At 38.5% G+C, this 21,759-nt stretch overlaps 1 protein-coding gene across 1 annotated transcript in view; it reads left to right on the top strand.

Moving 5' to 3' along the window:
* Window positions 1-21,759, top strand: part of LOC149173774 (uncharacterized) — a 31,148-nt gene that overhangs the window by 5,906 nt on the left and 3,483 nt on the right. The gene's annotated exons all lie outside the window — the stretch shown is intronic.

Below are 21,759 nucleotides of genomic sequence, written 5' to 3'. Positions count from 1 at the left end.
GTACTAGCTCCAGAGGGTCTTTTATAAAGATGGATTTAACTGTGTAATGACTTTCTTAATGATTATGGAGTGGAAAGGAATTATTTGTAAAATGGATAGGGCGTGGGGTTTTAATGTCTTAATGTTCATTTAGAAATTGGCGACATTTTTTGAATGTTAAACGAGAAAATGGCGTGGACGGGAGTGCTGGCAAAAGCGGAGTGATGGACGGTGAGCCATTGGCAGGATATGAGCAACAAAGGGGAAGACACATGGCGGGAGGTGAGAGGCAGATGGAAGAGTCATTGGCAGGAGAGTGAAGGTGGTATTTTGGGGGGGGGGGGGGGTGTCGATGGTAAGTGGAATTTGGAGATGACCCCCCAAAATGGCCCAACCGCTGCCACGTCTCGTTAGTAGTTTTGGGAGAAACTACTTCCTGCCCACCCCCACCACCCCATGTTAACTGTCAAGAGCGTTGGGGGGGGAGGGTAAAAAGCCTTGTTTATCATAGATCTGGGCGGAGTGAGTCATCACTATTGTCTTTGGCGTAGCGTTTATTGACAAATGACAAAAACATTTTGTCATATTATACCATATAAAATAATAATCAAATAAAGCAAAAATACTAAGTTTTAAACCTTATAGATTAGCATTTCACATTTTGAAAGCGACATTTAAATTTGCTCACTGGTTTTATTTTCTTGAGATTCATTTCTTTTTTATATTTTTTTCATTTTTTCATATTCATATTTTTATCTTTTTTATTTTTTTGTTTTCTTTCTCTTTATATATTTTTATATATATTTTTTGAAATATAAATGTAAAATATAAAACAATATTACAACACACTTAACATTTTCTCTTTCCTCTCAAACATAATCAACTCAACTATATCTTAAAAGAACTACGAAAGGAACCTTATCCCTAAACAAATCTTGAATCTTCTTTACAATAATCCAACATAATTTATGACAAAGTATGAACTCTTTGAAAGTATATTACCCCTCTTCTATTGTAATATTCAAACTTCATAATCTCATTTAATCTTTATGAAAATCAACATAATTATTTTTACTCTCTTCCTTCAATAAATCATTTTTCCACGGGCCACAACAATCATGCTAAAATATAGCATCTTAAATAAGATAAGAAAAATATAAACCAAACTCAATATCAAAGATCCAACATAATTATTTTCTTTTATAATTCTAAACCATCATTTTAACTATATAATACTTATTTTTAAACCTTAAAAAATCCTTCGTAAATCCCTCATATTAACACCTTTAGTAATGTAGCAACATGTACAGTCTCTCACAGCCTGATTTGCACGCAAAACAACTGGACGTCCTTTTTTTTTAGGGTTTCTTACTATCTAGAATCTCCTAAACAGTTTCATTATTCAATTGGGTGGGTCTTTGTAGTGTTGAGACTTAGATCAAATCTAGAAATTTGTCCTGACGATGAATCACATTAGTTGATTCGAAAGGCGTCGACAAATAAGATTCCATATAATTTTTGCCAAAAAACCTTTCTTTAACTAGTCAACCGTTGTTAACCACTGATTTGAAATTTAATATCTTTGATGAATCAAGGATCATCTTGACTATAGGTATGTGAAATTAGTCAGTGGGAAAGGTGACTTTCGATTATCTATCTGCGTCCATCCAAAATTCAGATCAGGAGTCAATAATCACGATGACTTTTGGATAAGTTTTTATATATGAATAGCTATTTTTTATATGAATATATTTTTTATTAATATATTTTAAAATAACATTAATAATATTTAACTTTGTTTATTGAAATATTTTATTTTTATGTGGAATTTTTTTATTGTTTAAATGTTATATATCATTTTTATATTAAGTTGTAAATGAATTATATATTTTTTTTTAGAAATTTAAGAAGTAATTGAATTTTTTCATTTTCAATTATTTATTCTCTTCGCCCTTGAAATATTTTATTATGGTTATATTAAAATATTGTTTTTTCACTTTCTCTACTTTCCCTATATATACATACAAATGACCCTGAAATATTTAATTAATATGAGTATTCAAATAATTTATTTATGTTCTCTATTGAAATATTTTTATAAAGTTTAAGAATTATGCATTTTTCTCACAATAAAAGTGAAAATATATATATCTATATACTTTCTTAAACCTGATAGACCCATGGTATTGTAAAACATGTTATTGGCCTATGGTATTGTAAAGAAACCTATTTACAAGTTAAGAATATCCATGATAAAATTGAGTCGAATATCCATGATTAAGAATATTTTGTAAATTTATTGTAAGTACTATGTTTTAATATAAAAATCTTATGAAAATAAATTTGAAATATATATATATATAGAGAGAGAGAGAGAGATATAGATATATATATATATATATATATATATATAGATATAGATATAGATATAGATATAGATATAGATATAGATATATATATATATATATATATATATATATATATATATATATATATATATATGAGTTATGGTTTTTGGGTATGTGGTATTGATAAAACATGGTATTGGCTTATGGTATTGTAAGAAATTTTATATAGAAGCTAATAATATCCATGGTAAAACGAGAGTGAATATTCATGGTTAATAATCTTGTTATATTGTAGATATTAATTCTTTATGTGCTTATTAGTTAAATTTAAATATGGTTAGAGAATCATCAATAGAATTTATATGGTAAAATGGATGTTAATTTATGACTTATTTATATGTCATCTATATATTATGATTTTCTTCTATCTAAAAAAATCTTGGTAATTTTATTAATAAAAACAAAATTACAATTAAAAAAATTGAATTTAAAAAATGTTTACGTCTTACATCTAATGCCTACACATATACCCTATACTAGGTTGTAGAGCGCCTCCGGCGCAACAACTAACCAAGCAAGGATACTAAGAGTGGTATTATTGATGTTTATTATTGATGTTTTATAATGCTTTTAATTAAAACTTACCATTAATATATGTAGGTATGTATGTATTTGTTTTATATTCTATCTGACATTGTTTTTTTATTGAGATTATTTTAAAAGAGACACATTTCAACTCCAGGTTGAACATGTCAACTCATATTGGGTTGTAGAATGCACCTCTCGGTGCAACAAACTCTCCTTTCTTAGAATACTCAATCTTAGAAATAACAGTTTACACTGGGTCCACGTCCAAGTCATCCATATGCTATGTTGTTCATGTCAAGGTCACTATATCTACAAAGTCATCTCAAGCACAACAAGGTCATCCATCCATCCACAACTCTATCCATTTTCAAGTGCACCCAAAGCGCCCAATGTACATGTTCTTAATGGATGGATGCCCAAGAGAGTATGCTTTGTGAGTGCATCCCATGATTGTGGTTTATGGTAGTTTGCGTCCCAAGGAACTTAACTCTGTCAATTTGTATAAGTCACAACACACCAAATCCTTGAACCTTTAGTCAAATCCACGTAACTCCTTGGTGCATCAATCCTATCTCCCTCCACAACACACTTTATCTATCTATATGAGCACCACAGTCCTATCCACAATGAACCCTATCTATCTGCAGGAGTTCCCAAGTCTCTGCAACAAGTCGTATATATTCGTAAAAGCACCCAAGTCTCCATATTACACCCTATATATTCACACGAGTACTAAATTATCCATAGTTTACCTTGTCTCACCATAGGAGCACCCAAGCTTTTCCACGTTCCATTTATCCAATGGTCCTAGATGTTCGAATAGATTATACTTTGCCAAGGAAACCCCAAAATTCACCTTGTCAATGGGCCAAGGTGGTTATCCATAACACACCTTACTAATGGGCAAAGGCATCTCCACCAAATCGTCTATTAAACATAGTCGTCTACATCAATGCAATGAAGGTTCTAAACACAACTCTTAAGTGATTATCTTACATCCTCAACAACATCCCAAGAACCTCTATTCTCAAGTCCATCTGAATCCATGCATTTGTTTGCAACCAAAAAATAGTGGAAACCTTGAATTTCATGCTAATGTATTTAACCCCGGATTTTAAAATCCTACTATATCAAAAAAATCACAACTACTCTACATTTTCAATGATAGAGTTGACATGTAATTGCATTATATCCACTTCGTGGACAATGACTACTACCCAATTCTATAAACAATGCACTTGGTCATTGTTTCCTTTTGCTACAATGGTTGCACTTTAATCCACCATTATTGCTACTATCTCCTATAAGTGCAATCCATCCTTCATCAAACATATCATCCAAATGTCACACCTCCAAACCTACTACAACATTCATACGTTTACCCCTTTTTTATTCTTTTGTTCTCTAAACGTCCCAAGTCTTGAATTGGTTGGGTATCTATTCCAACTGCCATGTCCAATCTGTAAGAATTCATGTCCCATGCCCCATAATAGTCTTATCCTTATGTAATTTGTTCCCTCTACACAACTCTTCCTAGACTAAGGAAATGTCACAACTCTTACCTCAATTGTCAAGTCATTTCCTCTAATCCAACATTATGTTGTCTCTATTGAGCCAAGGCACCTTCTTCAAAGGAACACTAGGCTCCACCATTAGCTTCTTGACAATGAGCCATATCGTTGCATCTCAATTAGAAGTCCATGGCAAGTGGCTATCAAGACCATTTCCAATATCCATAATTCACCCATGTCTAATTCATGTGATGAGGTTGGAAGGCCATTGTACTTTTGCATCAAAAGGCCCATATAAGCGCATCCAATCCAATTCTACCCTTGCATTCTTCCAATAATCATTTGAGTTTTGAGTATTATCACCAACTGGCTCACTCAAGTGTGCCCAAGAAAGTTTCAACCTCCTCCTTGGTCCTCAAATACCAAGGTCTCTACACCTCAAACTTGTCATCTTAGTTTGTTGCGAAGCCTACCATACAAGTCAAAAGCTTCATGGTTTCCTTGGTTGAATATTCCATCGTCTTCATATACTTACTCAAGTTTAGGTTTTCCTACTTATAAAAGCAAACAATTTTGAGTAATCCTACTTAGACAAGAAAACATGCATCATGTAGTCGCTACCATCCCCATGGTGTCCATTATGGCTCCAAGTCTAGTGAGCCTCTACTCCAACATGTTCAATGTTCATCCAAATCCTACATGTCCAAACTTGATACTACACCATTACTTCAATCAACCTTCCATGCTCTTGTACATAAATATATCTATGTGTTCAAAAGTCAAGTGACCAACCCAACGATCATGCCCAAGTAATGATAAATACACACCATGCTGGAAATATCTTTTCATGATACAATCAAGTCTATCTACACAATTCCTTTGGACCTTGGTAAATTCCCCACCTTTGCCTCCAACTGTCAAGTGACCTTTTGCAACTCAACATCCAAAATGAAGGTGGCATATTAACAACATGTTTGCATCCCTCAAGTGTCTCAATAATCTATCCAAAGTGTCCTAAATCAAATGAGATAGCTAAAATACTTTCGTACCTCTTGTTAAAGAGAGGCATGTATGTACCAATACTTCAATCACATTCAAATAATGATCCTTCCAATCTTCAGGTCATCCAACAATCATTTTCAAGCTACCTAAGGAATTCTCTACCTCATCCTAAGTGTTGTACAAAAGGTGGGAGGACATTGTCCAAGTCACTTGGTCTACATTCCTTGTTGCCCCATATAGGTCGATTGTCAATGTTTCCTTGGATGACACCTTCATTGTCTCCACTCATCACATAGAATAGAACTTCCTTGTCTCACTAAACAAGTATTTGGTGCTTTCACATTATCATCCCAGTCACCTAAGGGAAAATTTCACTTCTTCTACAAAACTATCAAGTTGCCTCCACAACTCAAATGATTCTTCTTAGTCACCCACGCACTAGTACCTACATCTTGAACTCCAAACTATCCAACTCATTGTTTCTAAATAGGAGAGGATGGCATGTTGCCATCAAAAGTTTCTAACAAAACCACTCCTCCATATCCTTTATCTTTCACCAAGCTCAACACCTTTAATTTCCTTTCGATTCCCCTACCTACTTCATGGTAGTGAGTTGTTGATGCTTCAATTAAAAAAAGGAATGTGGTAGTTGACTACCAAGACCACCTCCAATAACTATAACACAAGTTTGCCTTGAGTTCACAAAGAGAGTCATCGTCACAACTGTTATTCCAAGCTTCCACTCGAAAGTCTACCCAAACCTATTGTTAAGGTGACTAGAATATCCAACATCCCCCTTAAAGTCTATAGCACTTTAGCTACTCCCAAGTTTATTAACTTAGCCATAAAAGTGGGTTACATTTGGACTTCCTCCAAGAGGGGTGTTTTTCCATGAAGTCACTAGGGAAAAAAAGAGGAGTGTATTTTTTGTTTGGTTTTTAGTGGTTTTTGACACACGACTTTTCTTTTGGCGTTATTACGGTGAATAGAATTCCAACCCATGGTTTTGTAATTACGGTTAAGGAATTAAGATTGTAATCTAATCTGAGTCAGTCGATTAGGTGCCTTGGATGTCACAAGATCCTATATATCATATTGTAAACAATGAAGATAATTGATGATAAAACTTAAGGTTGTGGCTCTAAAAAAAATTTTGTTTTCCTAGTTGTTAGCACTCAGGTTGTCCTCTTGGTCAGCTCAAAAGGATACGGCCGAGGTAACCACAGACCAATCTTTGGACTGCAGGTTCTAGCCCACCTGCAATCAGAGAGGGCTCTCTCTTTCCGATTTAGCTTTGTTGATAAGGTTTTTAGGCTAGTTATTGAGTTCAAGGGGTTTTGTTTTGATTTTTGGTGGGAAGGATGATGCTTTCAAGTAAAGAGGCAGGGATAGCATGAAAGTTTTAGAACCATTGGGCGTGGAGTCAAGGAGTAGGACTGCTGGTGCGTTTTCTTGGTCACAAGAGGGAATATGGAGCAAGCTAGCTACATATGAAACAATGATCCAAGCTTTAAAGGATGGAATGAGGGCTAAGGACTGAGAGGCAATTAAGAATCTCTCGTTCAGCTTAGCAGAGGGAAGGTGAATGAGCTCTATCTAGGAGCAGTGAAGAATCCCTAGATAACTGTCAAACATGAGTGAATTAGGGGAAATATGAGCCACAGGGAATTCATATTTATTACTAATCCGGATGAAAACATAAAGAAATAGCAGAAATTGAGCATAGAGGGCAGTTAAACCAGTTCTAAGCTAATCTTTCTTTCTGCTATTTAGACGGTGATACAGGTATGATAAAAACATATATGAAACTGAAACAGAGGTAAGAAACACTTATTGCATCATATTGCAGCACAAGAATTCCACATTCAATTCTTTAGACCATTAGTACATAGCACACAGTCATTCCTCCAAGCTTTTCAGCAGTCTTTGATTAAGTAAAACATCAGGTATGCAGAGCGAGTCTCTCTTGCTATACAATCAACCAACCAACCCTTTTGACAGTGAATTAGGGTTGTTTTATAAGAAAAATATCTACACTAATCAGATCTCAGACAGATTTGCTGTAATAAATTTCTTTAACCTAACACATGTCTGAAATAAATGCGGGAAAATATCCTCGAGCTACACTGGGGCAGCTATATCAAAAAAAGAATTAATGCGTTGTCTTTCTGGCTCTGTGCTGATCACTTAGCCATAACTATGCTTTGGGTTTTGATCCATTGCTGTTCGGTGGCTTTAAATGCTTTTAACTGTGATGGGAGAGCCTCGATATAGCTCCACCGTTTTCTTTGACTTTGTTGGAGGCCATTCAATGTTCACCTGCTTTGGGAAATAAAGATTTTCATTTAAAACTTTCAACTGATACTCTTTGCCGCTTCCTTGATCTGCTTTGGCACTGAATGTGCGTCTTTTCTCCGCCACTGATACTCTTTAAACTGTCCCATCGATCTCTTATGGCTGCTATTCGGCCCTCTGCTGCTTTAAAAACTGTGTCTGCCCTTTTCTGAATGCTTCGCAAAGAAATTCATGTCAGTCTGCGCCTTTCGGGCCTGCTGGAGGTCGAGCTATGAAGGGCTTTCCATTTTGGCCTATTTCCCGTAGCCATGCGCGATTACGCGCCATGAAAAATTGCCTCCGATTCTGATTCCGGGCTTCCTAAGCTGTGATTTGTGCCTTTCGCACTTTTTGACAGCGGTGGGTCCCAGTATGGCGGTGATGTGGCAGGGTGACGTCAGCAATACGACCGGATGACGTGGCGGTACGGTGGAGAAGGTGACGTGGCAGTGATATGGCAGGGACACGGCGGCAGGAGGCCGACGCAGGATGATGACGTCAGCATGACGTGGCGCTGACGCAAGAGGGGGGGGGAACGATATCCGGTTTCGGGCGCACCGCTTTTGAGCAGAAGTGGTTTCGGCAGAGGGGGCTCCGCCACAGTCGAGAGGGTGATGCGTGGCGGGAGTACGACGGAAAACCGCCCATCTCCCGGGCGCTAACCCTCGACGGCTTCGGAGATGACAAGACCCGCCCACTGTAGATCTTGGGCACGCCAGATCTGACGGCCGACGGAACAGACAAGGCGGCGGAGGGTTAGGGACGGGGCCTGCGCGCCATTTTTAATTGTTTTATTCATACGGCGGGGGGGGGGAACTTTAGGAAAGTGGGTTTTTGGGTTATTTATAAGCGGGGGAAAAATATTTACAAGTATGACTATAGGATAAGGGCGGGAAATAAGTGTTGTAGGGTTAGGACTTGGGGGAAATGGTTGTTAGGGTGACTAGATGTCAAACTAACTCCATATTAGGACACGGAAGAGTTAGTAGTAGCCCCAGATGGACTGCTATTTCCTTGACTTGATAAGTATGGCTATAATGCCAGGGGAGGGGAATATGTATATAGGGGAGTTATTAACATAGTTTTAGTAGGGGAAGGGGAGACAGATAGGGAGCTATATAGTAAAATTAGTAGTTAATATGATAAGTGATAAGAAAGCACTAAGTATGTGAATCTTAGGCTATTTAGGGGGAAAATGATTCATAGAGGAAGTATTAACATTCCTTGAGTAAAGCAGATCTTTACCAAGGCAAATGATATGGAAAATGATGAAACTAAGAGGTATCAAGCAGATCTTGACCTCTTCAGGGAAGTTAGTGAGTGACTTTGGGGAATAAGAAGAAGGGGGAGTTAGACACGCCTCGCTTGAGCTCCTCCAAATGAAAATTTCCTTGTACCTGTGACCTGAAGTACAATATCACTTTGAAACACAAAATTGATCACAATTCAACATTCTGCAACCTCAAAACTACCTACCCAGCCTACTTACCTAGCATTTTTTCTTCTTTTTGGTTTGGGTGCACTTAGACTTGCAGACCCTGCTTTACAATTTTTCTTTTGACTGCCCTCCTTTGTTTCTCTACCTATCTACAAATTTGCCAAGATTAAGTTGTTTGGACAGATATCAATTCTCTATATTCTAAAACAAGAAATTGAAACCTAGGGAAGCCAAGATTAAGCTGTTTGGACTTCCCTTAACAGAACATTCTTCAAAAATGATTAAGTCATCAAAATTGGAATACAGTAGTGGCATTTAGACTGGCACACTTTCATGGCCTCTTCTTTGGCCTTTTTAGGAAATATGGAGCATTGCAGCATGCAAAGTATGACATATTTGGCATGTAAAATTGTCAATCATGAAAGATGAACACCTGTTGCAACAGGAGGCTAACAGCAGCTCCACTTGGGGATGGCTTTTCCTTGTGAAAAGCCAAGAACAGCAGGTCAGACTACCTTGATCTTGTATTGTTGCTGTAGATTGAAAAACTTCTTTGTGGTGGCTGCTAAAATGTGAAACTTTAAAATATGAACAACCCTCTCCTCAACTGGATTACTGTGAACTGTATAGCATCGCCTGCTTTCTTCTGCGTGCTTTATGTTATGTACAATATTGCCTGAGCATGTGCCTTTGAAAAACATGGGTCAAAAATGATGTATTTCTCTTAACCTTGATCTAGAAACAGTTGCTGATGTGAAACTAAAAAATGCTCCTCTCCTATTGATATTGTTTGACTGAAGACTGCAAGCTGCAAACAGTTTCTTTTTACCATGAATTGCTGTGAAATGACAGCGTTACTCTTGCTGTTTTACTGAGATTAATGCAGATATAGAGCTTTTAACAAAATGGAGCACTTGCATTGACTGTGTCTTTGCAAACTTTCTGCTGCTCCTCTAACAATCAGACTGCTTATACAAAAAAAAAAAAAAAACAAAGTGCTGATATATACAATATCAATGTACAAAGAGATATATACAGAGTTGCATTGTATCCCTTAAAAGGGATCATGGTAATGTTTTAACATTCGGCCATTGACAGGGCCTTCTCCAACAATTCTGCCCTCTACAGATTTGAGGAAATATGTGTTATTCCCCTGAATAGCAGAAATAACAAATGGCCCTTTCCATAAAAAATCAAATTTTGCATGTTTTCCCTTGTCTTCTCTTCGTGAGTCCCACCTTAGAACTTTGTCGCCAATGTAGAAATCCTCAGCCTTAGCTCTCTTATTGACCCCATTATTGAAAAGGCTTTTCGGTTGAGATGGGTTTAAGGGGCAGGGGCAACAGCTTTCTTTTGCCCTCAAAGATTTGGCATTTGTGACATGAAATGGCAAACTTCTTTAAATTTGCAAAAAGAGAGGGACAATAGAAACCAGCCCTTAAAATTTTATCAACAGTGGACTTCCAATATAGATGTCCTCCACAGTCACCTGCATGGAATTCTTTCATGACATTGTTAGTTTCATTCATGGTTAAATAATTAAGCAATATACCTTGATGATTTTTCCAAAATAATGCACCATCTATGACACAAAACTTTGAAGCCTTCATCTTCAAAAATCTTTTCTTGGTTCTGGACAATCCTGGGGAAGCAAACAGGTTTAACAATACAAAACATATATCAGCATACCATGGGGATTGCAAAAAGGTTTCACTGATCTATGGAGTCGCCAGCTCCTGTTCATTGTCCAATTGGTTAATGTCTAAGGCTTGAAAGTTTGTTTCGGACATCAGTTTGGCTAAACCTTGTCCCTTTATGAGCTTGGTTGGTTTTATTTCTAAGTCATACTCAAGGATGTTTGCAATCCATTTGCCTCTTTTGCCCTCTAATCCCTCTTGGGTTAATATGTCTTTTACAACAGCATTTGGGACATAGGCAATCACATGTGAATATAAAATGTACACTCTGAAATCTTTGATTGCTTTAACAAGGGCATAGGCCTGCTTTTCCATGATTTGGTACTTCAAAGGGGCATCTCTTAAGGCTCGGCTGAAAAATGCAATTGGCTTTTCAGCTCCTTGATCATCCTTTTGCAAAAGGACAGCAGCTATGGTGTGATCAGATGAAAAAGAAAATATGATAAAATCTTTGTCAAATTGTGGACTGGTGAGGACAGGGGCTTGGGTTAAGACAGATTTTATGCCCTCAAAGGCTTGTTTGGTTTCAAGAGACCATCTTACCTTGGCATCCTTTTTTAACATGTTGCTTAACAGTCTTATCAGCTCAGCTAGATTTGGAATAAATCTCCTTAGGAAGTTTATTTTTCCAAGGAATGCTTGCAACTCTTTTATGTTTCTTGGATATGGGATTTGGAGAATGGCTTGGATTCTTTCAGGATCAATTCTAATCCCATCTTTTGATATGATATGGCCAAGTAGTTTGCCTTCTTCAAGGCCGAAAAGGGACTTCTTGGGGTTCAAGGAAATGCCATATTTCCTACATGTCATGAATATTTGTCTTAAATGTTTTAGGTGCTCTTGATCAGATTTGGAGAAAGGGGTTAAGTCATCAAGGTGGACAACTAGGAAGTCATGTATTTCTTTGGAAAATGCAATATCCATTGCCCTTTGAAAGGTAGCACCAGCGTTTTTAAGTCCGAATGGCATCTTCACATACTTAAATGTTCCCCACGATGTGGTAAAGGCTGTCTTGTCTTGGTCATCCAGGTGAACCAGTATTTGATTGAAACCTGAAAAGCCATCTAGCAAAGAAATTCTAGATGACCCCACTACTCTTTGCAGAATATGATCCATTTTTGGCAAGGGGTAGTGGTCCTTTAGGGAGACTTGGTTTAAATTTCTTAGGTCTACACATAGCCTAATCTCACCTGTTTTTTTTCTTGTGGGAACAAGATTGGATACCCATTCAGAAAATCTGATGGGTGCTATGAAACCTGCTTCAAACATTCTTTTCACTTCCTTTTCAATCAAAGGGAGAAGCATAGGATTGATTCTCCTCAGTTTCTGTTTGAAGGGATTTTGGTTTGGTTTTAAGGGAATGGTGTGTTGGATTACTGAGATGTCATAGGACTTCAAATCCTCATAACTCCAAGCAAATACATCTTGGAATTCTTTGAACAAATCAACATATTTGGGCTTCTGATCAGGCGGCAGATTTTTTGATAATTTGATCATTTTGGGTTTCTCTGCTGTCCCGATGTTATGTTCTTCTACAGCAGCATTTAAGGGTTGCATTTTTGGCTTCTTGGGGACATCATTAGCATCAGACATATCTTCTAACGGAGTGAGGCCAACAGGGAGAAAGTTATCCTTTAGATCAACGATCTCGGCCTCTGTTTCGGTTATTTCCTCCAAATGCATCAGTTTCAGCTCTTCTATGTTTGTATTATCAAAGACAGTTGGGTTTAACATTTGTTTAGCTGTTACAGCGATTACAGCCTATTGATTTTCATTTGTTTGCTATTGTTCATCCGTCATAGCATCCATGTCAATGTTAATATTTGAAAACTCATGCTCAAGAGTGAGGAAATTGTTAATCTGGGCATCATTTTCGAACACTTGCCAATCTTTAACATTATTTGGGATAGTGGGCCTATGTTTTATCTCAGCAGTAAAATGGTGATTTGGCTCAAAGGTAAGCTTGCATGTACTAGCAAAAGTGGCTATGCTGTGTGCATGAATGTTATGATTTCTTGAAATCTTGGCCAGCTTGGATTCAGTGAATGTATTGAGTATATTAGTGGCAGCAGTCCTATAGGCCCTCATTCTATTGTCATTGGTGACAAAGTTACCTTTCATCTGTTGTATGATTAAATCGGAGTCACCTAAAATTGACACTTTTGCAGCTCCTAGAGCTTTGAGCAGTTTAAGGCCTAACAGGAGAGCCTCATACTCTGCCATGTTATTGGTACATTTGAAATTTAGTCTGTAGGCATGGCCTTCTGCATGATTGTTATGTGTATTGTGAATCCACACACCTGCCCCTGCTCCTAACTTGTTGACAGAGCCATCAAACTCTAAATACCATGTGATTTCTTGCTTGTGGTTAGTGTCAAGAGTTTCAGTCATTCTTGCAGTGGACAGATTTGAATTTTCTGTTTGGGGAGGTTCTTCTTGTAAGCTGGTTGCCTTGATTGTTTTGACAGTTTTATCAGTATGGGCAACCGATTCTTCATTGATGTGTGTGTTCAGTTCTAAAGCCAACGGCTTGTCATCAATGGGAGGAATTGTTTCATCATTAAATAAAATAAAAGAATCCATATCAGAATGGATTGAGTAAATGGGAAAATTTTCAGGCTTGCTCTCACTAGTTACCACATATTTCATCAGTGTTTCTCTATACAGTCTCTTTGGTTGCCCAAAGACAGATATAGTGGCGTAAGAGAGATCTAATTGGATGGATCCTTGGAGTTTTGCTCCCAAAGATCTTGACAATAGCATGCCATACTTTGGTGGAATGTCAGCAACCACCACATCCATGAGGATTGTCTTGTTAGGAAATTGGACTAAGGAGACACACAGGTCTTTGATGAGGCCTAAACACTTGACTTGACTTGAGTCAAAGGAGAATAGATCTTTGTAGGGTCTTGTAACATCAAGGTTCAGCTTTTCCATTACAGCTTTGGGCATAAGGTTGTGTGAAGCACCTGAGTCAAACATAGCATTGTGCAGGACTTTGTCATGTATATGTAAACCACAAATGAATTCTTTTAATTTATTTACCTGATTTAGCTATTTTCTAAGAATAATAATAATTAAATATAACAAGAATATTAGTGGTTTGACTAGGGTCATTAGGTCAAAATTAGCCGTTGGCAATATAGCCGTTGGAGTCTCTGCACACTCTATTTAAACAAGCTAAGCCGGATTGGTTCTTCAACTTGTCCTGACGATGAACCACACTGGTTGGTTCGAAACGCGTCGACAAAAGATTGGTTATGTGATTTCGTCAAAGATTATCTAAAAAATGTTATGGATCACAGAAGTCTAAATTCCTTAATAAAAGGGTAAGACAGATCCATATGTTGATTTTCCATTAACTTCTGGACCAAACAGCAGCTCAGGCTGATCATCGAGAACATTCACATCATCCTTAACCTCTGGCATTTGAAGTGATCTTTGAATTTGTTGCCTATACACATCATGTTTAGCAAGTTCAGATAAGGGGATGGATATCTTCAATTTACCTATCTCTGCCTCTAAGTCAAATGATTTTTCAGATTGGGTTTTAGTATTTTGAGAGGCAGGTTTCCCTTTTTCCATTGGAGTATCAGCAATTTGGTCTTGTTTACCAGCGTTATGGGAAGTGATTGATTGCGGTTTTTCTGTTTTAGGAGGGCTTTTTGGAACGTTGTTCGAGTTCTCTTTTGAGGAAGAAGGTGGCAGAGGCTGATCAATAGAAGGCTGCATTTCTGTTATGTCCTCTACAGTCACTTGATGCGGGTTTGGGACAGGTATATCAGCTGGTTCTGTTATGACAGCCTTGCCTTTAATCTTGTTGGGTTGTTTGCCATCCTTTGGTTTGCTAGGTTCAGGAATGTCAATGGTCCTAGTTCTCAGCTTATATTGTTTGTGGACCTCATACACAGCAGTATCATAACCTTGTTTAAAATCAAAAGACTCACCAGACTTAGTCTGAAATTGATTAAAGTCATGCTCATCTTGGTCTTGTTGAGTTAGGAAAATTTGTTGCTCAGCCTTAGAATCCACCAAGTTCATGTGAGTGTCCTCTGTGGGCTCACTAGATGTAGATGCTTCCGCATAATTTTCATGAAAAGGGGGTCTTATATCATGGTCTGGGCTAGACCTACCAACATTTGTGTTCTGCGTTTTCCTGAAATTTGGGTTCCTTATGGTATTGGACTGTTGCCCTTCCCATGATGACTTCCTCTCAACACTTTCTACTCTGTCTCCCAGCCTTTGCATGCCACTGATAATAGCATCAAGTTTCTGATCTAAGGCTGAGGGTTCTTCTTTGAATGTGGTTCTTCTCTCCATTCTAGCTCTGTTTTTTTTGGCAATTAGGTTGGCCTCTACGCTAACAGCAACATTTTGCATGTCTGCAAGGGTCTGAGGGGCTCTTTCTTTTAACTGGTAGGCCATATCTGGGTCGAATCCATCAGGGAATTTATACAAGGCAAGGTCAGGTGGAGGACTTAGGTTCTATGGTATTGCATTATAAACATTGTTGAATCTTGCACAATAATCTAGGACAGACTCTTGAGGGCCTATTTTTATTGTATCGTATTCAGCTAGTATGTGCAAGGGGTCTTTCTTTTTCTCCCATCTGTTGGTAAAGGATTGGTAAAGCTCATCTGGATTGGTTATGGAATTTGCAGCAAGTGCTCTGAACCAAGTTCTTACATCACCTGTTAAACTTTGGACAAAAATTTTCATTCTCACGCTATCATCATCTATTTCGTAGTTCTCAAAATAGTCTTGCATTTTCTTTGTATGCTGAAGGGAAGTGCAAGAACCAGTTCCATCAAAATATGTGATTTTAGTTTGATAATCCTGAGGCATAGCCCCTGGATTAGCAGGTAATTGCAGGGGTGCATATCTATTAGCCATGTTTACAGGGATAAGTGGAACAACAGGAACAACATGGACAGCTGGAACAGCTGTAACAACAGTGGTGGTAATGGAAGTATGTGCAGTGAATGGAGGTGTGGAAGGAGTGCTTTGAGAAGTTGATGATGAACAAGGGGAAGTGGGGGTAGAACGGAATAAAACTTTGACAGGGGTTGAAACAATGCTTGGGTGAACTGCTTCAGGACTATTATCAGCAAAATCTTCTCTTTGTTCTTGCTTCCTAAGGATCTTTGGGATTAAGTTCGGATTTTCAAAAGCAGCTGGGGGATTTGGGTCTGGATTTGTCCTTGTATAACGAGAATTCTTTTTGGGAGCCAGATTCTGAATTTGTTTTGGTATTTTCTGTGAATGTTTTTAGAATTAGCAAAGAAATGATCAAATTTTTGGAACAACTATATGCAGTTTAAAACTAGCATGAAGATTTACTGAAGCAGCATTTATTTACTCCTGTAAATGCAAAGCAAGAACAGTTTCAAAGGCTTCCTGGCCGACATTCAGACTTCATCTGTAGTTTTAAGGAATAGACAACACTTGAACAATTGATTTTTGTTCCCATGGAGTTTTCTGACTTGTTTTGTGAAATTAACTAAGGATGCTCCCCAGTGGAGTCGCCATTATGTTAGCACTTAGGTTGTCCTCCTGGTCAGCTCAAAAGGATACGGCCGAGGTAACCACAGACCAATCTTTGGACTGCAGGTTCTAGCCCACCTACAATCAGAGAGGGCTCTCTCTTTCTGATTTAGCTTTGTTGATAAGGTTTTTAGGCTAGTTATTGAGTTCAAGGGGTTTTGTTTTGATTTTTGGTGGGAAGGATGATGCTTTCAAGTAAAGAGGCAGGGATAGCATGAAAGTTTTAGAACCATTGGGCGTGGAGTCAAGGAGTAGGACTGCTGGTGCGTTTTCTTGGTCACAATAAGGAATATGGAGCAAGCTAGCTGCATATGAAACAATGATCCAAGCTTTAAAGGATGGAATGAGGGCTAAGGACTGAGAGGCAATTAAGAATCTCTCGTTCAGCTTAGCAGAGGGAAGGTGAATGAGCTCTATCTAGGAGCAATGAAGAATCCCTAGATAACTGTCAAACATGAGTGAATTAGGGGAAATATGAGCCACAGGGAATTCATATTCATTACTAATCCAGATGAAAACATAAAGAAACAGCAGAAATTGAGCATAGAGGGCAATTAAACCAGTTCTAAGCTAATCTTTCTTTCTGCTATTTAGACGGTGATACAGGTATGATAAAAACATATATGAAATTGAAACAGAGGTAAGAAACACTTATTGCATCATGTTGCAGCACAAGAATTCCACATTCAATTCTTCAGACCATTAATACACAGCACACAGTCATTCCTCCAAGCTTTTCAGCAGTCTTTGATTAAGTAAAACATCAGGTATACAGAGCGAGTCTCTCTTGAGCTATACAATCAACCAACCAACCCTTTTGACAGTGAATTAGGGTTGTTTTATAAGCAAAATATCTACACTAATCAGATCTCAGACAGATCTGCTGTAATAAATGTCTTTAACCTAACACATGTCTGAAATAAATGCGGGAAAATATCCTCGAGCTGCGCTGGGGCAGCTGTATCAAAAAAAGAATTAATGTGTTGTCTTTCTAGCTCTGTGCTGATCACTTAGCCATAACTATGATTTGGGTTTTGATCCATTGTTGTTCGGTGGCTTTAAATGCTTTTAACTGTGATGGGAGAGCCTCGATATAGCTCCACCATTTTCTTTGACTTTGTTGGAGGCCATTCAATGTTCACCTGCTTTGGGAAATAAAGATTTCCATTTAAAACTTTCAACTGATACTCTTTGCCGGTTCCTTGATCTGCTTTGGCACTGAATATGCGTCTTTTCTCCGCCACTAATACTCTTTAAACTGTCCCATAGATCTCTTATGGCTGTTGTTCGGCCCTCTGCTGCTTTAAAATTTGTGTCTGCCCTTTTCTGAATGCTTCGCGAAGAAATTCATGTCAGTCTGCGCCTTTCGGGCCTGCTGGAGGCCGAGCTATGAAGGGCTTTCCATTTTGGCCTATTTCCCGTAGCCATTCGCGCATGAAAAACTGCCTCCGATTCCGATTTCGGGCTTCCTAGGTTGCGATTTGCGCCTTTCGCACTTTTTAACGGTGATGTCAGCATGACGTCAGCGGTGGGTCCCAGTACGGCGGTGACGTGGCAGGGTGACATCAGCAGTACGGTCGTATGACGTGGCGGTACGGTGGAGAAGGTGACGTGGCAGTGATATGGCAGGGACACAGCGGCAGGAGGCCGACGCAGGATGATGACGTCAGCATGACGTGGCGCTGATGCAGGAGGGGGGAAAACGGTATCCGGTTTCGGGCGCACCGCTTTTGAGCAGAAGTGGTTTCGGCAGAGGGGGCTCCGCCACAGTCGAGAGGGTGACGCGTGGCGGGAGTACGACGGGAAAACCGCCCATCTCCCAGGTGCTAACCCTCGACGGCTTCGGAGATGACAAGACCCGCCCACCGTAGATCTTGGGCGCGCTAGATCTGAAGGCCGACGGAACAGACAAGGCGGCAGAGGGTTAGGGACGGGGCCCGCGCGCCATTTTTAATTGTTTTATTCATACGGCCGGGGGGGGGGAAACTTTAGGAAAGTGGGTTTTTGGGTTATCTATAAGCGGGGGAAAAATATTTACAAGTATGACTATAGGATAAGGGCGGGAAATAAGTGTTGTAGGGTTAGGACTTGGGGAAATGGTTGTTAGGGTGACCAGATGTCAGACCAACTCCAGATTAGGACACGGAAGGGTTAGTAGTAGCCCCAGATGGACTGCTATTTCCCTGACTTGATAAGTATGGCTATAATGCCAGGGGAGGGGAATATGTATATAGGGGAGTTATTAACATAGTTTTAGTAGGGGAAGGGGAGACAGATAGGGAGCTATATAGTAAAATTAGTAGTTAATATGATAAGTGATAAGAAAGCACTAAGTATGTGAATCTTAGGCTATTTAGGGGGAAAATGATTCATAGAGGAAGTATTAACATTCCTTGGGTAAAGCAGGTCTTTACCAAGGCAAATAATATGGAAAATGATGAAACTAAGAGGTATCAAGCAGATCTTGACCTCTTCAGGGAAGTTAGTGAGTGACTTTGGGGAATAAGAAGAAGGGGGAGTTAGACACGCCTCGCTTGAGCTCCTCCAAATGAAAACTGCCTTGTACCTATGACCTGAACTACAATATCACTTTGAAACGCAAAATTGATCACCATTCAACATTTTGCAACCTCAAAACTACCTACCCAGCCTACTTACCTAGCATTTTTTCTTCCTTTTGGTTTGGGTGCACTTAGACTTGCAGACCCTGCTTTACAATTTTTCTTTTGACTGCCCTCCTATCTAAATCTATCATTATTTCTGCCAAGGACCCAAATTAAGCAGTTGGGCTCCTTTGTTTCGCTACCTATCTACAAATCTGCCAAGATTAAGCTGTTTGGACTTCCCTTAACAGAACATTCTTCAAAAATGGTTAAGTCATCAAAATTGGAATACAGCAGTGGCATTTAGATTGGCACACTTTCATGGCCTCTTCTTTGGCCTTTTTTAGGAAATATGGAGCATTGCAGCATGCAAAGTATGACATATTTGGCATGTAAAATTGTCAATCATGAAAGATGAACACCTATTGCAACAGGAGGCTAACACTAGTTAGGGTTTCCATCGAAAATTTATATTTATTTTGTGTTTTCCATTGTTTAGTATTATTATAATTAAGAATCCTATGTGCATTGCATTATTGTAAAAGGATTAAAACTTACATAACACTTAGATAGTGTTACGCATACATGTGACAATACATTCAAATGTGTAAAACATCCACAGAAGAACTTAGTATATGTGGATGGGTAGCACCCAAGCTAGGTTCCTAACACTCTTATGTGTGTGTGTGTGTTTGATACAATAGGAAGAGCATGCCTATGCTTGTGGCTCAATTTCAGAGTACAAATAAATCGTGGAAGGACAACCTTGTGCCCAAAAATGTCCAAATGACCTTGTACAAACCAACCCAAGAACTTTGACATGTCTTCCTTCTACAACCATGTTCCATTTTCCATCTCACCAAGGAAATACAAGTTGCTTCATCACATCCCTCCATGGCACAAGCATATAACTCCCTCCTTTAAAGCACTTTTTTCTTCCATCAATTAGTGATGATTCATTTATGATTGTTGGTGCCTTGGCTCATGAAACATCCACTCATATGTGTTTTTCCTTTTTCTTGACAAGTCATGTCACTCTAAGAAGTCTCATCAAGCAAGCTCATTCCACCAAACCATTCCATCATGTGAAGTCCATGTCCAAGTCATCTTGATCCCACTAAGTCATCCATCCACCTAGGTTGTCTCATCTACCAAGTCTTATCTAGCATGCCAAGGGTGTTCATCCATCCACAACTCTCTCTACACTCAAATGCACCCAAACCACCCAATGAACATATCATGATGGATGCATGCCCAAGGGACTACACTCAGTGAGTGCATCCCACAATTGTAATCCATGTCAACTTGTGCTCCAAGGCATCTCATTTGCTTGTTAGAACCCAGTGCAAAACACCTAATTCCATTGATTCATATAAGTCTCAACACTCCAAATTCTCAAGCCTTTATCCAAGTCTGCCCAAATCCTTGTTGAATTCAGCTTGACTCCATGAAAAATGCACTTTATCCATCCAAAGAAGTGCCCAAACCCTATCCGCAGGCATCCTATCTATCCGCAGGAGCACCCAAGTACCTGTAGTGCGCCCTATCTGTCTAGAAGAACACCCAAGTCTCTGTAGTGCACCCTATCTATCTGCAAAAGAACCCAAGTCTCTGTAGTGCACCCTATCTATCTGCAAAAGAACCCAAGTCTTCGTATTGCACCCTATTTCTCTATAGGAGTGCACCCAAGCTTGTCCATAGTCTATCTTGCTAATGGGCCAAAATGTCTATCTGAAGTTTGCCTAAGCAAGTCAACCCTAAAATTCACCTTGCCAATGGATCAAGATGTCTCCACCAAATCATCTATCCAACATGGTCATTTGCATTAGTTCGATGGAGGTGCCTAATGCCACTCTAGGCAAGGGTCTTACACCCTCTTACTAACGACTCAACAATATTGATAATAACTCACATAGAAAAACACATTTCACTAACTTTTACTAGGAATTCATATGAATAATCTCACCTTTCACAAAATAACTCATAAGTATTCACAAAGGGAGCTTTATGTATGAGCACCTAACACTTCGTCTTTCCTCTCAAACATATTCAACTCAATCATAATGAGATGGAGCTATAGAAAGCATTTTACCCCTCAACAAATCTCAAATCTTCTTTATAATAATCAAGCATAATTTTATGACATGGTTAGAACTCTTTGAGAGTCCAACCCTTATCTACTGTAATATTCTAACTTCACAATCTCAATGTTCCACATAATCTCATTTCATCCTTCATGAAAATCAACATAACTATCTGTTGGAAATCACCTCAATGTCCTCTTAGCGATTTCTTCTACACCTTTAACTTGATATTTTTCTTCAAATATTTTTCCTACAAACCATAACAATCTTATTAAAATATAATATTAAATAATAATAATAAAAATGTAAAACAAACATACAACTAAAAAACACATTATATTAAACAGATCTTCCCAACCAGTACCCCTCCTTCCATAAACACATAGACACGACTCAAACATCTAACATTTTGTTTTATTATTTTACCTCTCTTTCTAACTTCTAAGCCATTATTTTAAACATATAACACTCATTTTTAAATATTGACATCTAATCCATAATTTAACACCCTTTTTTTAACATTAATAAATCATTCCTAATCCCTCATATTAACAGCTTAGTAATGCAGCTAACATGAACCCTCTCTTACAGCGTGATTTGCGCGAAAAACAACTAGACGTTTGTTTGTTTG

Source organism: Pinus tabuliformis, chromosome 4_2 (genome assembly GCF_031772625.1).
Source record: "Pinus tabuliformis cultivar Carrire ecotype Pingquan chromosome 4_2, CPIR1, whole genome shotgun sequence".
Lineage (NCBI taxonomy): Eukaryota > Viridiplantae > Streptophyta > Pinopsida > Pinales > Pinaceae > Pinus > Pinus tabuliformis.
The sequence above is the reverse complement of the archived record's forward strand: the minus strand, read 5'-3'. Positions and strand labels throughout refer to the sequence as shown.